The following is a 14941-nucleotide window of genomic DNA, read 5'->3' on the forward strand; positions in this document are numbered from 1 at the left end:
TTAGTGATGCTTTTCATAAGATTGGTTGAAATTGTGTGCAAGGTGTGCTACCTGCAAGCTGACAGAACTATGGAAAGAGATATTGTGAAAATACAGACGCAAGGAAACTGCAATAAAGGCCTGTATAAAGGTGTAAAAAAGAATTAGAAGATGTGTGTATTTACTTGTGTATGCAAAGAGGTGGAAACAGGAGAGGAAGAAAATGGGTGGATGCTGCAGGGTGACCAGCTAATAATCACTTTTGGATACAATTATCTCTTAAATACATATTTGAAATGAGAACAAATTGTCTTTTAAATTTACCTACATATTTAACATTTCCAGCTTCTTCACTTTGTGCAGAAGTGCACAAGTCCATCTGGAACATTGTCCTTTAGCTTTATGACCTTCAACATTTTCTGAAATGAAGGTCTGCTGAAAACATATTTGCTTAGCTCTTGATATTCTGAAAATATTTCTTTAAATTTTTTTTTCCTCTTCAGTTTGAAGGACATTTTCACAGGATAGAACTCTAGATTGACAGTTGCTTTTTTTTTTTTTTTTTAATCTTCAGCAATTTTCAAGATGTTGCATTGTTGTCTTCTGGCCACCATTTCTCCTGTTGAGAAGTCACTGGTAATTTGTATAATAGACTTACATTTTAATGTAAGAGTGTGACCACTTTTCAGATTTCTTCTTTATCTTTGATTTCTAAAGATTTGGTTAATATATGAAAGGTGTTAATTCTACTTGGGATTTATTGAGTTTTTTGGATTTGTGGGTTTATAGGTTTTGTCAAAGTTAGAAACTTCTGGGTATTAACTCTCCACTTTGTTGCCATTTATCTCATCTTCAGAGACTCAAATTACAAATATGTTTGACCCCTTGACACTGCTTCACTGGTCACTTAGGAAATATTAAATTTTTTGCCTCTTTTCTGTCTATTTCCCAGACATTTTTCATTGTAATGTCTTCAAGAATAGTCACTGATCTTTTCTTGCCACAGTGCCTTATTTGTTTTAAGTTTATCCAGTAATGTTTTTATTTCAGCTGCAGAGATTTGATTTTTTTTATCATTTGAATTTTTTATCTTCTTTTTTATTTATTACTTGAATATATTGAAAATACCTATACTGAAGCTCTTTTCTGAAAATTTCATCTCTGTGTTCTGGGTCTGCTTTCATACACGATTTTCTTCCTGATGGTAACACATTTTCCCAATCCATCAGATGTCCAATAACTATTTATTGGATGACAGACATTTGAATTTCATGATATTAAATATCAGGATTTTGTTAGTTTTCATTTAATGATGATGGAGTTGAAACCGACCAGCAGTTATGTAAGTATTGACTTTGTCTTTAAAGACTTTTATTTAAACTTTGATATCGTGGACATAGATTAGCCTTAATTATTAAAGTATCATGACTCTTAATTTATAATGAATTACCAGGGTCTTCATTAAACTTTCTTATATTTGAAAATTAAGAAATTACATGTTCTCAGCCCTGTGTGAGCTCCAAAAATTATTAACTTATATCTTATGGTAAGTATTCTTTGCCAATACTCATGGAGTTTTATCCTGCATGTGAGCTGCTTGGTATTAAGCCAGACTCAAAGGTAACCTTGCACAAATTTCTTGAACTCTAATACTTTGTCTTGCAAATTTCAGTCTTCTTGCTGTCACTATTTCCTCAACTTAAAATAGTACTTTTCCCCTCTATTTAAGGAGTACCCTATAAACCTCTCAGTCTCTAAATGAGACTGATAACTTCCTCCCTACACTGAAGTCTTTTAAGAAAGTGGTTGAAGCTGTATGGCTCACTTCATCTCTCTCTCATCTGTTAATGGATTACAGATTTTTCAGTGCCTAAAAACAGTTGTATTACATTTTTTTTTTCAGTTTTCTAGTTTGTTATGGCAGAAAGTAATATGTTTGATAGCTAATCCATCAGGATCATTGCCATCTTTTACCTGAGATGTATATGTCTGGTTATCTTACTGAATTCTATTATTGCTATCATTGCTCATAGTATTATTCACAGATTTTAAAATCAGTTTTATTAATTTATTAATAAATAGATTCTTTACAAATATTATTAGTTTCTACCACCCTTTTAAAATTGTTATGCTCTAATTTATTTTCCAATCTAATATTAGTTTATAACTTTGGTATAAAAAGTTGACAGTTGGAATTCTTCTCTTCTTTTCCTTTGCTTTAGGAAAAATTGAGGCCCATTAAAATGAGGCAGAATTTCAGGGGTGCCTGGTTGGCTCAGTTGGTTAAGCATCCAACTCTTGGTTTTAGTTCAGGCCATGATCTCTGGCAGGGTTGTGAGACTGAGTCCCTTGTCTTCTGGCTCTGTGCTCAGCAGGGAGTCTGCTTGAGATTCCCTCCCTCTACCCATTCCCCAATTTAAGCTTTCTCTCTCTCTCTTTCTCCTTTTCTCTCAAATAAATAAATAAACCTTTTAAAAGTAAATAAATAGAAATAAATAAAACAAGGCTGGGTTTCATACTTATCTCTTGTGAACTTACACAATATATAACACAGTTGTGTTCCTTATTCTCCTTATTATAACTCCATATGGAATTTAAACTTGGTACATTTCTTGTTTATTTTCTCTTGATACGCTTCTGTTGTGAAAATAGTTTTCTTGTACTTTTAGAATGAACTTGGTTTCAAGGAAGATTTTCTAGCTTTATTTAATTCAGCAATCACAGTGGAGGTAGGATTATTTCGAGAATAATTTTTTAAATGGTTAAGTAGTGGATGTTCTAATTTATCATTCCCTGTCACATTGAGAAACTGAATCCATAGGGTGAAATAAGAGGCACACAGTTGCATTTGGTAAGAGTTTAATTAAAATTTCTGTGATCTTGAAATTTGATTGCAGGTATCACTATAAATTTAGCAAGTTGATACTGGGTTGTCCATAGTTTCTAGTCTTTTATAAAGATAGGATATATATTTTTCCTACCTGTTAATATTTTTTACCTCTTTATACTTTAAAGAACTCAATATAATTATTAATCCATTAGAAATATGACCCAGATTATAGTCTTGAAATGTCACTTTTCTCTAATAGCAACCTAAATTTAGTGGAGACATTGCTGAGGTCTGAGATAGGAGGTGTACAAGCCTAGCCTGGTCCATCTTGTCATATCAGTTAGCAAGAAAGCTATCAAAGATTAATGCCTAGCCTGGCCCATCTTGTCATATCAGTTAGCAAGAAAGCTATCAAAGACTAATGGAGTCAATTCAAAAGATATAAATGAATTGATTTTAGAAATCAACAATTTATCATGAAAACTTACTAATAAAGGGAAGAACTGAGCAGTTATTGTGCCCTTCCTATTAATTCTACTACAGGTAAGAATTTTATTAACCAGTAGATAAAAGTATTTCTTTTAAAAGTATTCTAACAAAGAAAAGTGAAATAATAGCATCAAAATCTCAACTTTTCTTTTTTTCTTTTTTTTTTTATTTAAAAGATTTTATTTATTTATTTGACAGACAGAGATCACAAGTAGGCAGAGAGGCAGGCAGAGAGAGAGAAGGGGGAAGCAGGCTCCCTGCTGAGCAGAGAGCCCTATGCGGGGCTCGATCCCAGGACCCTGAGATCATGACCTGAGCCGAAGGCAGAGGCTTTAACCCACTGAGCCACCCAGGCGCCCCAAAAATCTCAACCTTTCAAACAAATAATTAGATATAGGCATTATGCTTTAGTGGTTACTAAAATCACATAAAGAGATAAACATTATGGACTTCTTATAGCCTTTCCATACTCTACTTCTAGTTTTCCAAAGAGATCAAATCAGAGTTTGATACAGTCTCTGAACCCACCTGCCAACTAGCAGGAATGAGAGAACGTGGTGACCTACACCATGAATGTGCTGTCTGTGAGATCCAGACTGGGGGAAACTGCAGCCCAGCTCTTCAGCAGGTAAACTGTAAGGGAAAATGGGAGATTGAAATAAGTGAGAAACAGAATTGTCTCTGGGTTGACTGAAAAATATCAATCTATAAGTCAAATATGTTTCTCAAATAAAGGACTATTTGCTTAATTAATTCTACCTGAAAGTCTAAGTGATTTTTACCTAAAAAACATCCATGTGCTATGACCAGTCAAATAGTAAAAATTGACATACTATTTTACTAGTCATTTTAACAGTAAACTGTATAAATATCGCCAAGTAAGGGAACTCAACAAGAACTTACATACCAGAAAACTAATCAAATCTTCTTTTCCATAATTATCTCCAACTATTACAATCATAGTAATTTGGTGATTTTTCAACCCAGCAGCCCAATGTAAATACTGGATCACATTAGTTCTTCCAATATTCTACCTGATTTTACTAACTGGAAAATCCAAAGATTTCTATTACTAGAAATAACAATTAAAAAATCAAACAGAAAACAAATTTGTTGGCTACCCTTAATGCAAAGGTGGAAAATATACAAACATTCCTAAGGTCCTCAGTGGAAATATTATTTATGTTTTATTGAGGAAACTCATAGGTGGAGAAGCAGCAAAGTGCATGGGGTCTTCCATACTTGAATTATTCCACCTAAAAGCAAGCTTGCCATGGACATAGTGGCCCTTGACAACTTCATGGAAGAGCTCCAAGATGGAGGCTTTACCTCAAACACTCAAAGTATTTATAAGGAAAGAAAGACAGAGAGCATCTGTGTATCAGTGGGAGTGCACCCATTGAGGAATGCTCTTATTAGAAGGGGAGAATCCCCATAGTTTTCTACACTCTTCTATTGAACTAACACAACTGCAATGCTCAATTACTCCTAAACTACAGAAAAAGAGGAAATGACCACCAGGGCCATCCACATTTCTCTCTGCCTATCCCCAATGCCAAATAAAATAAAAGGTGTCACTTAGCTTCATTATAGGGGCCTTGCCCATCTTTCCAACCTCACTCCCTACCCCATCCCTTTTGTTCTTTTAGCTCCAGATATAGAGAACTATTGCCATTCTTAGATTAGATCATGCTGTTGTGCAACACCTTGTCTTTATATTGTCAGGTAAAATAGTTAAAGACTTTAAAATAAAGAAAAGATTTCTGAGTGGCCTCTCCAGTTCAGCCTTCAGAGTCATCATCCCTTTCCATTGTCTTTGAAGTATAAGTCTATAAATTGTTCAATCCTAATAGTAATTCCTGTGATTCCTGTTCACATAAATGCAGATTAGGCCCATTATTATTATTGCCCTGCAGATACTGATGAATTTTGTACCTATGTGTAAATTCATTTTAGCATTCCTCATGAACAGTATACGTGTGTGTTTTAAAATGTATTTATTTGACAGAGAGAGATCACAAGCAGGCAGGCAGAGAGAGAGAGAAAGGAGGAAGCAGGCTCCCTGCTGAGCAGGGAGCCCGATGCGGGACTCGATCCCAAGACCCTGAGATCATGACCCAAGCTGAAGGCAGAGGCTTTAACCCACTGAACCACCCAGGCACCCTTGTGTTTTGAGTTTTCTTTTGAATCTCCATACCATTTTACTGATTCCCTTATTAAATAGTGAGTTAAATAAAATCTTACATATATATTTATTTTACATTTATATAAGAATCATGATTTTACCTTTTTGGAAACATCTTTCAACAGAATATTCAGCCTCCTCTTCTAGATGGCCCCAACCTCTTGTTCATTAACCAAGTGATTAATCTGTAAGTGTTAAGTTTAAGCATCATATTATTTCTTCAAAGTATTCATAGCTTTGCTAGGCAAAACTGAATACCCTATTCATTAGGCTCCACTGTGTCTAATACATCATTTTATAATAGGAATTGCATGATTCTGTCACTTGCATTTTTAAAAACAATTTTATTTATTTATTTGAGAGAGAGAGACAGAGACAGGGAGCAAGAGCAGAGGCAGGGAAGGACAGAAAGAGAGGGAGAAGCAGGCTCCTGGCTAAGTAGGACTAGATCCCAGAGCCCTAGGATTTTGACCCGAGCAGTTAAGGCAGACTCTTAACTGACTGAGCCACCAAGGAATCTGTATTTTTTTTTTTTTACTGGATTCTAGCATCTGACAATAGGAGATTTTCTTACCTATTTTTGTAAATGTAGCACATAGCACTGTGTTAGTGACACATGAGCATTTATTACACATTGTAATACACAGAAAAATATGATGAAAACCACACAAAACAAATGCATGTCATAAAAATTATCAAAAGGTTAACACCCTTATAATCACTATTCAGATAAAAAAAAGAGTACTTCACCAGGAACCCAGAAGCTCCACCCATGTGTCCCACCACAATTACCAATCCTCTATCTTCTCATGGGTAACTATTTTTCTGAATTTCAAAAAGATCGCTTCATTTTTAACTTTATAACTTAGATATGTATCCTTTGATATTATATTTATCCTCTCCCTTTTTCAACTTACTATGACATCTAAGTTTCTTTTACTAGGTCCCTCATCAATCCCCTTCTTTTCCTTACAATTTATCTGTTGAAAAACTGAGCTATAATTTTCCCCACCATCTCAATCCTGCTGATTGCACATTCATGGTGCAGTTCAACATATCCTTCTGCTTATGAATGATACTCTCAGGTATTATTATAGCAAACATGATGAATACTTCAGGAATTAAAAGCATAACTATCTATGGTCAAAACTGCCGACACTATAATTGTATGATAAATTAGCTTGTACCATGTCCAAGGACTTGCCAAAATAAGAATTTAAACTTTTATAGACTGACTGAATCTATTTTTTTTTCCTTTTAGGATTGCAATATATTTTAATTTTTATGTCATTATCAAATATAAAACTTCATGTAACATATCCAAAGGGATTGAAAAACTTGTCTTTGTAAATTCATAGAATCAAAGCCATGGGTGGATTTTAACCCATAGTCGAAAGAACCAAGAATGAGAAAAAATTAACGACTCGCTCACTGTCAGCATATTACTGGCAGAGTTGAAACTGGAATATGAGTTTTATAGCTCCCGGGTCTTCTCTAAGCTCGTCTACAAGTGACTAAAAGCTTTTAGCTTGGAAAATGTTCTACTCTTTTCCCATGTCCAGCATCCCTCTTTGCTTTTGACTTTACTAGCCTCTGATAAGGTTCCTTTTTCTCTTCCACTGGAGCTTTAATCTGCAACTGGATTTTAAAAGCTAGAGACAAACAGCTACCATTAGTCTGCTTCTCATCTAGCCTCTTGTTTCTCCCACAAGTCTCCCACTTTGTATGTTCTACTATTACATAGTTTGATCGTGTTCTTCCCCATCTGCAGACCCATTAAGGGCTTATTTCTGATCCTTAACTGTTGATTTTACTAGGACTCAAGTAATATATTGTAAGTTTTTAAATATGATTGAATATTTAATTTATTTTTAATAAACATTTTATTTTGAAAGAATTATAGATTTGTGGAAATGTTGCAAAGATAGTATAGGAGTTCCCCATATATTCTTTCTCCAGTTTCCACTATTGTTAACATCTTACATAACCATGGTATTTTTGTCAAATCTAAGAAATCACTGTTGGTTCCTATGCAATGATTTTATTTGGATTTCACTTTTTTCCACTCATGTCATTTTTTTTTTCTGTTCTAAGATCCTGTTGAGAATTCCACATTGCACTTATTTTTTTTTTATTTTATTTTTTCCTTGTTGCATTTCCTAGTCATGTCTGTTTAGTTGCCTCTGTCCATGACAGTATCTCAGTCTTTCCTTGTTTTTCATGACTTTGGAAGTTCCGAGGAACACTGGTAAGGTATTTTGCAGAACATCTCTCTCTTTGGGTTTGTTTGATGTTTTTTATCATGACTAGACAGGATGAGTTTAGAAAAAAGAATACCACAGAAGTGGAATGCCTATACTGTAACATATTAATGGGTACATACTATCAGTATAACTTGCATTGGTGATTCTAACCTTGTTCACGTGGCTGAATTAGTGTTTGTCAGATTTTTCTAAAGTTTCTAAAGTCATTTTTCTAACCTTTATAAGCTCTAATCTTAGGAAGCAAGTCACTAAGTTTAGCCCACGCTCAAGTGGGAAGGCACAGAATTAAGTTCTATCTCCTGGAGGAGGGAGTATCTACAGAAATTATTTCTAATTCTTTTGTAAGGAACATTTGTCTCTTCTTTTCCATTTTTTTTTTATTCACCAACTTATTCTATCAGTATAAACTCATGTATATTTTTATTTTTCTGACTGTATGGTGACCACAATATTGGTTTTTTTTTTTTTTTTTTTTTGATGTACAATAGATCTAGCTTTTGTCATTGGTACTCATTTGAATTATCTCATTCAAATTAGTTGCTGGTTGCAAGCTTTTTAAGAAGGAAAATGCACTTAGTTTCTCAACTATCATTATGGGAAGCAAAAAATTATTAGATATCAACAAATACTGAAAAGAAACTTTTAATTACTGAAATTTTTTTGCTGATAAAAAAAAATCTTGGAAAGAAACATACAATGTTCACTGTCATTTGAAAGTAGACAAAATATCATAGTTTTCTATGTACTTTAATCCTCAATTTCAAAATTAGCAATGTTTTGTCACACTTTATTATCCTTGGTCCTTATTTTTTAAATAATTCATTTTTGATGTATAGTATTTATATATGCTTTACTACTGTGATACAATTTCTAAGATTCTCATTTATAGTTGATTTACAAGAAAAATATCCTAGATCTTATTCTCCCTTTTGAAATGTAGCATAAAATAATAAAAAAAATACATTGAATGCATCTGGGGCACAACTTTAGAACACTCATTAAATACAAATAGACTTTACTTTTAGTTTAAAGATTAGACATAGTCATAATAAAAGCTCAGTAAGATACAAACAGTGCCCCTGCCCACCAATCCAGTGCTAGACTAATTAATTTAAACAATGACACAGACATAAAAAATAAATATCAATGACTAAGAAAGTCACATAACAAAGGGAAGAAGACTATACTTAACAAATTATAAAGTTTTCACAGTTTAAAAAATGCAACTGCTGCAATTTTTGATAGACTGAAAGAAAAAAATCTGAAGTTTAGAAGTAGACTTAAAGAGTAGAGAAAATTAATATCTAATAAAAGTAGCCTAATATTTTTTTAAAAATATTTTATTTATTTATTTGACAGAGAGAGATCACAAGTAGATGGAGAGGCAGGGAGAGAGAGAGAGAGGGAAGCAGGCTCCCTGCTGAGCAGAGAGCCCGATGAGGGCCTCGATCCCAGGACCCTGAGATCATGACCTGAGCCGAAGGCAGCGGCTTAACCCACTGAGCCACCCAGGCGCCCAAAGTAGCCTAATATTTAAAGAGCTCCTAAAAATCAGAAAGAGTAAGACCAAAACTCGAAGGAAAAATGGCAGAAGCTGTAAATGCAAGTGGGACGTAAATATATGAAGTTATGCTAAGTCTTAGTCATTGGATAAGGGAGAATCAAACAAACTAATAGAGGTATTTATGGAAATATTGGGTAAATCTAAATGAGGTCTATAATTCAGTTACTTACATTAGACCTCCAAAAAGTAGAACTTTTCAGTTATACAAGATGATTGAGTTCTGGAGATCTAAAGAACAGCATGGCAATAATAGTTAACAAAACTGCATTGTATGCTTTAAATATGCTAAGAGGATAGATCTTAAATCTTCTATGCACACACACACACACCCAGACACACACATAATGGTAGCTATTTAGAGAGGAGGATAAGTGTTTTAGCTTGATTGTGGTGATTCTTTCACATTTACTACAGATGAGTGTCTCAATCAGAGGAGGCCAGTAATGACTAAATATATATTGTAGTTGTAGGCATCTCGGTTGGACAGTTCCACATAATTTTGTTATTTTTAATTTCAGGAACATTTCACACAGACTCCTGGAGTGTTTTTGTAATGAAATTCCCTCCCAGCTCCACATGCATATATTCACTCACACCACTCTTTTTTTTAAGGGTAAAGATGGCCGCTGTTTGATGATGTTGCTACATTTCCTTTGTGGTCTTGAATGGACGTGTTGACATTTATCAGTGATTACCTGTGACTCCAAGTTTCCTTCGGTGATGAGTATGTTATCATTCTTAGGAAGTGTGTGAAAGAAATGACCTCTGAGAAACAGTTTGAATGGAAACCTTCTTTGGTCTTAGTTTTACTCTGCTCATGGAACCTGGCAACTTTCATACTCACATTCCCTAAGCATTGCTTATTTGCTTTATTTTTTTAATAGTAGAATATAAGTATCTCTAGGATATAGAGCTGATGTCAAAATTGAGGATTACTATAATAATTAAAGTACCTCTGTGTCTAGGGACAGTGAGAGAAAGAGGGAGAGTGAAAGAAAGATAAACAATCTTTAGAAATCCAACTTGAAATACTGCTTATAATTGCATTCCTAATGAGGCAAGAGATGCTCAAATTCCAGGTGACCAGGTTTTATATTTAGGATAGAAATAAAACTAAAAATGATACATAACAGATAAATTGTGTTTTTATATTTTAAGCTATTTTTCCTAACTTTGCGTTTAAATATGATTCATATAAGTTCATAAAAGTGGTTTTGTTGCTGGTTGGACTGGGGAGAACTTGGGCCCTGAGGCCTCAACACAGACCATCTGAAAGATATTGCTAAAGTGTCTTGGTCTTGCCACGAGAAATTATTCAAGGACAAACACAGTAGATGAACAGCAGAAACAGCGAAGTTTATTAAAGTGAAATTATATTCTTGAGATATGAGAGCAGGGAGCTCATGGGAGAGCTGGGTGCTGGGGTTTGGGTCTCTATCTTTTACTGATAGTTGTTACAAGGGGGTGAAATATTCGTTACTTGAGGTGGGGATTTCTTGGAAGCAGGGTGCTCTCTTCCACGAATGTGGGTTACAGTACCTTTTCTTCCTTATTTGCTCAGGGGATTCTAGCCTGCTTTGTCAGCCATCTTGGTCCTGTCTGGTTTGATCTGGTTTGTGGTTTTGTTTTGGATTGCTGCCAGGACAGGCCTCTGACTCTCATAGTTAGCAATAACTTCTTCCTAGCTGCCCTCCAGGCATCCTGTTAGAACCTAACTAACTACTTACTCTAACACTTTAAACACTAAAATTTCACATTTTCTTTCCAAGTTAGTATGAGTCCAAGAAATTGAGAGAAATACTAGAGTATTTCAAGTGACATTAGTGTTCAGCTCACCAGAAAGTTATGTTTGTGAGGAAGAATGGTTCATCAAGGTTTTACATGACGGGATAAAATATTCTTTCAGGACTTCTACTTCCTTTGCTTTTATTCTCTGTCCATAAGGGAAAAGCAGGCTTTTAAGTACCTCAGTTGCCTTGGCGCTGAGAAGGAAGTGCTCTTGACAGAAGACACAGGGAAGAAGTGCTCTCGCTTTGAACACATAAATTACATCCCTGGTTTATTATCATTAAGTTTGATTGTAGGAATCCCTCTTTTGGGCCCTAACCGACTTGGACTGTATTGTCACAACTGGGCTCCTGACAAAATGAGTACCAGTCCTGGGACTTGGAACTTGCCCTCACACCTTGAGAGGCTCTGTCAGAGTTATCAGCTAACCTCTCTCTAAACTCTCTTTATAGAACAAAGGTTTCTTTCTTTTTTCCTTTTTTCTCCTCAATTAATACACGAAGAAAGACAAATTCAAATGTAAATCAAATGATTAACGCTTTCTACCCTTGAGTTTGCAGGTCTTCTAAATAACAAAATTATGGTTACTTAGAGCTTCTACTGTCTCTTCCAGAACAAATTCATCCTTTCCTTTCTAACTTTACCTCCTCCTACCCAGGGATTTCTTCTCCCACAGGATGTCCTAAAATCTCCCATAAAGTACTCACACTCGCCTATGAAATCATGTGGTTTCATTAAGTTGTTCTGCCCATCTCTGTGCAGAATCAGCGCTCTGATGATCAAGTCAAGACCAGGTGGTCCTGAAATGGCCAGGATTGAACAGCACTGGCTCAGTGCTTTGCTCATCCCCATTAACGTGAGGCACCTATCCAGGTTTCTGCCTCATCCTACTGTCTCAAATGTTCTTTTCTGAGAAAAAGCAGGTCATCTCTTCTCCTTATATCAAAAAATAATGCTTGATATTTAAGCAGTTATGTTGGGAGAGGGCTAACCTAGTTCATTGTTATTTCCTTTAATTCTTTCTATGTTCATGAAAATTTACATATTTATCAAATGCATACGCCTTAGCATACTCTACTGGTTTCCTATTGCTGCTGTATCAAATTACTATAAACATAGTGGCTTCAAGCAACCCAGATTTATTTTCTTACGGGTTTTGGAGGCCGAAAGTCCAAAGTGTGCCTGACTGGGTTAAGATCAAAGTGTCAGCAGGGCTGTGTTTTTTTCGGAGGGCTCTAGGAGTAAATCCATTTTCTTGCCTTTTCCAGCTTCTAGAAAGCTCAGAGTTCTGCTCCATACGTTGCAATGTCCAGTTGAGTCTTTTTTTCATGACATCACTTTGATACTGACTTTTCCCACTCCCTCTTCCACGTTTAAGTACCCTTGTGATTACACTGGTTGCATCTGGATAATCCATGATAATCGCTGTATTTTAAGGTCAGCTGACTAGCAATCTGAATTCCATCAATTACCTTATTCCCCTTGGGCATTTCACATATCCACAAGTTCTTAAGGATGGGGCCTGGACATCTTTGGATGGCCATTAGTCTCTCTCCCACACATAATTCCTAACAAGAAAAGTCCAGAAAACAGGATGAGGGTAAAATTAAATTTTCCTGATAGCTGAGTTTGGTTTAATGACAGGATATAATTTTGAAAGTAAGAGTGATTTTGTGCCCTCATATACTTCATTGCTCAAATAATCTTCTCCTATGGTCTCTTTGATGCCTGAATATTATAGTCTGGGTTTCTAGTAAAAATGTAAATGTGGAATGAAAAGGATTTTTTTTTTTTTTTGTCTTTACCATTTATCTCCTTCACCTCCTCACTCCTGGTGGAAAGTGGTTCTTTTACTATAGTGACATATTAATGTTATTCTCTACATCACACCCGAAATGATCAGTAAATACTCTGAAATTAAGCAGATAAATAATTATCCTCTTGGTGACACACTTTCCAGTATTTCCAAAGTATTTTGAACACAAAGATTTTTTATATATCAATGCAAATTTGTATCAAGCTAGTTGTGATTCTCTCAGCATCTATTGATTAAAAAATATTTCAAAACAAAAAGTACTATGATTTAATTAATGGTGTTAAGTAAGTATGTACAATATTTATCATGACACATGCATATGTTTTGGGCAATGGTACATGAAGTATATGATGTCATCTACCTATTCATTTTATGCAGCTTTGTACACATAGATATTCAGGTTCATAGGTCCTTAGTAGTTAACTGTAAACTACTGCCTATAAGTCAAAAACCTCTCAAATCTATCTTCCTATTTTCTGTCAACAACACTGTTTAAATATTTCAGAGCACTGCAAAATACTATTGTCTCAATTTTGACACTTAAAAAGAAGAACTTAGAAATTTACAAAGAAAAAGTGTTGAAAATTCTGAAAGAGAAATGTGCAAATAAATTGATTTTTATCCCATCTCTGGTAGTTGTCTAGTATAAAATAAAGAAGTAATTTAAAATTAACTTATTTTACAAAATTAAGATATGCTCATTAAATGTTACTTGATAATTACCCCATAACATCTCAGATCAAATTCTTAAAACTATTAAGCCTAATGTGTCTTCACATTTTATTCCTGATGTAAGCTTTCAAGAAACAGTATGCCCACTTATGATTAACACCAGTTCCATACAAGCCAAGACTATTTTGTAGATATTTAGAACACTAAAATTTCTACCTGAAACCTAAAGTACATTGTTTTACTGAGTAGTTTTCTATGCTGGAGAGAAGACTGTGTTTTATGGAAACATATTTGGAAAGTAACTTTTAGAAAAATAAAATAATGCATTTGGTGAGATACACAAACTTAACTATCAATGGGCAAATATCACATATGTGTATGGTCATAACTTTTTATTTAATTTCCCTTCTGTACTTTTTGGTACAGAATTTTTCATAAAATATATTTACTATATATTTTGGTAAAATATATTTACTATAACATTTATTAGAAAAAATAAGAGAGATTGAAACTCTAAATGATCATCACATATAAAAAGTCCTGTTTGCTTATTGAGATTCACTTAGAACAGAAGAACGTGGCAAATAAATCATGTACCTAAATAATGGCTTAAATGAGATTACAGAAAATTTAGGTTAGTAAAAAAGTAGAGGTCAATGTTAAATTACATGGTTTGGCTAACAAAATAAATCTCTTCGCTTTGTCTTATTCATTTAGATAATTTTTTTAGACATTTCATCTTTCATTTGAGATTTGGCCAAGGACTCCTAAATTTTTAAATAGTTCCTCAAGTTTATTTAGATGATGCATTGTAGTTGTTTTTAATGCATTTTTAGATATGTACTGTAGGCCTTCCTGATCAGATGACTGTGGTATAATTTTACTTTAACTCTTTATGTAGATTTAAGATTATTAGGAAGAGGGGCACCTGGGTGGCTCAGTGCATTAAGCCTCTGCCTTTGGCTCAGGTCATAATCTCAGGGTCCTGGGATCAAGCCCCACAGCTGGCTCTCTGCTCAGCAGGGAGCCTGCTTCCTCCTCTCTCTCTCTCTGCCTGCCTCTGCCTGCTTGGAATCTCTTTCTGTCAAATAAATAAATAAAATCTTTTAAAAAGATTATTAGGAACATATTAATGCAGAAATGACATTAACAATTTATAATTTCATGATAGATAAAATTGCCTCAAATCTGATAAAAACAGGGTGTTATATAAGAAGAAGAGACTGGCATATTTCCATTGCTAAAGGCTAAGGACACAGAACATTTGCAGATTAAATAGTGTGTGAATTTTAGTTTATGTGCCCGTTATAGCCACTGTCGACAGGAAACAGGATGCACACAGAGTGAAACAGGA

Source organism: Mustela lutreola, chromosome 14, assembly GCF_030435805.1.
Source record: "Mustela lutreola isolate mMusLut2 chromosome 14, mMusLut2.pri, whole genome shotgun sequence".
NCBI classification, from domain to species: domain Eukaryota; kingdom Metazoa; phylum Chordata; class Mammalia; order Carnivora; family Mustelidae; genus Mustela; species Mustela lutreola.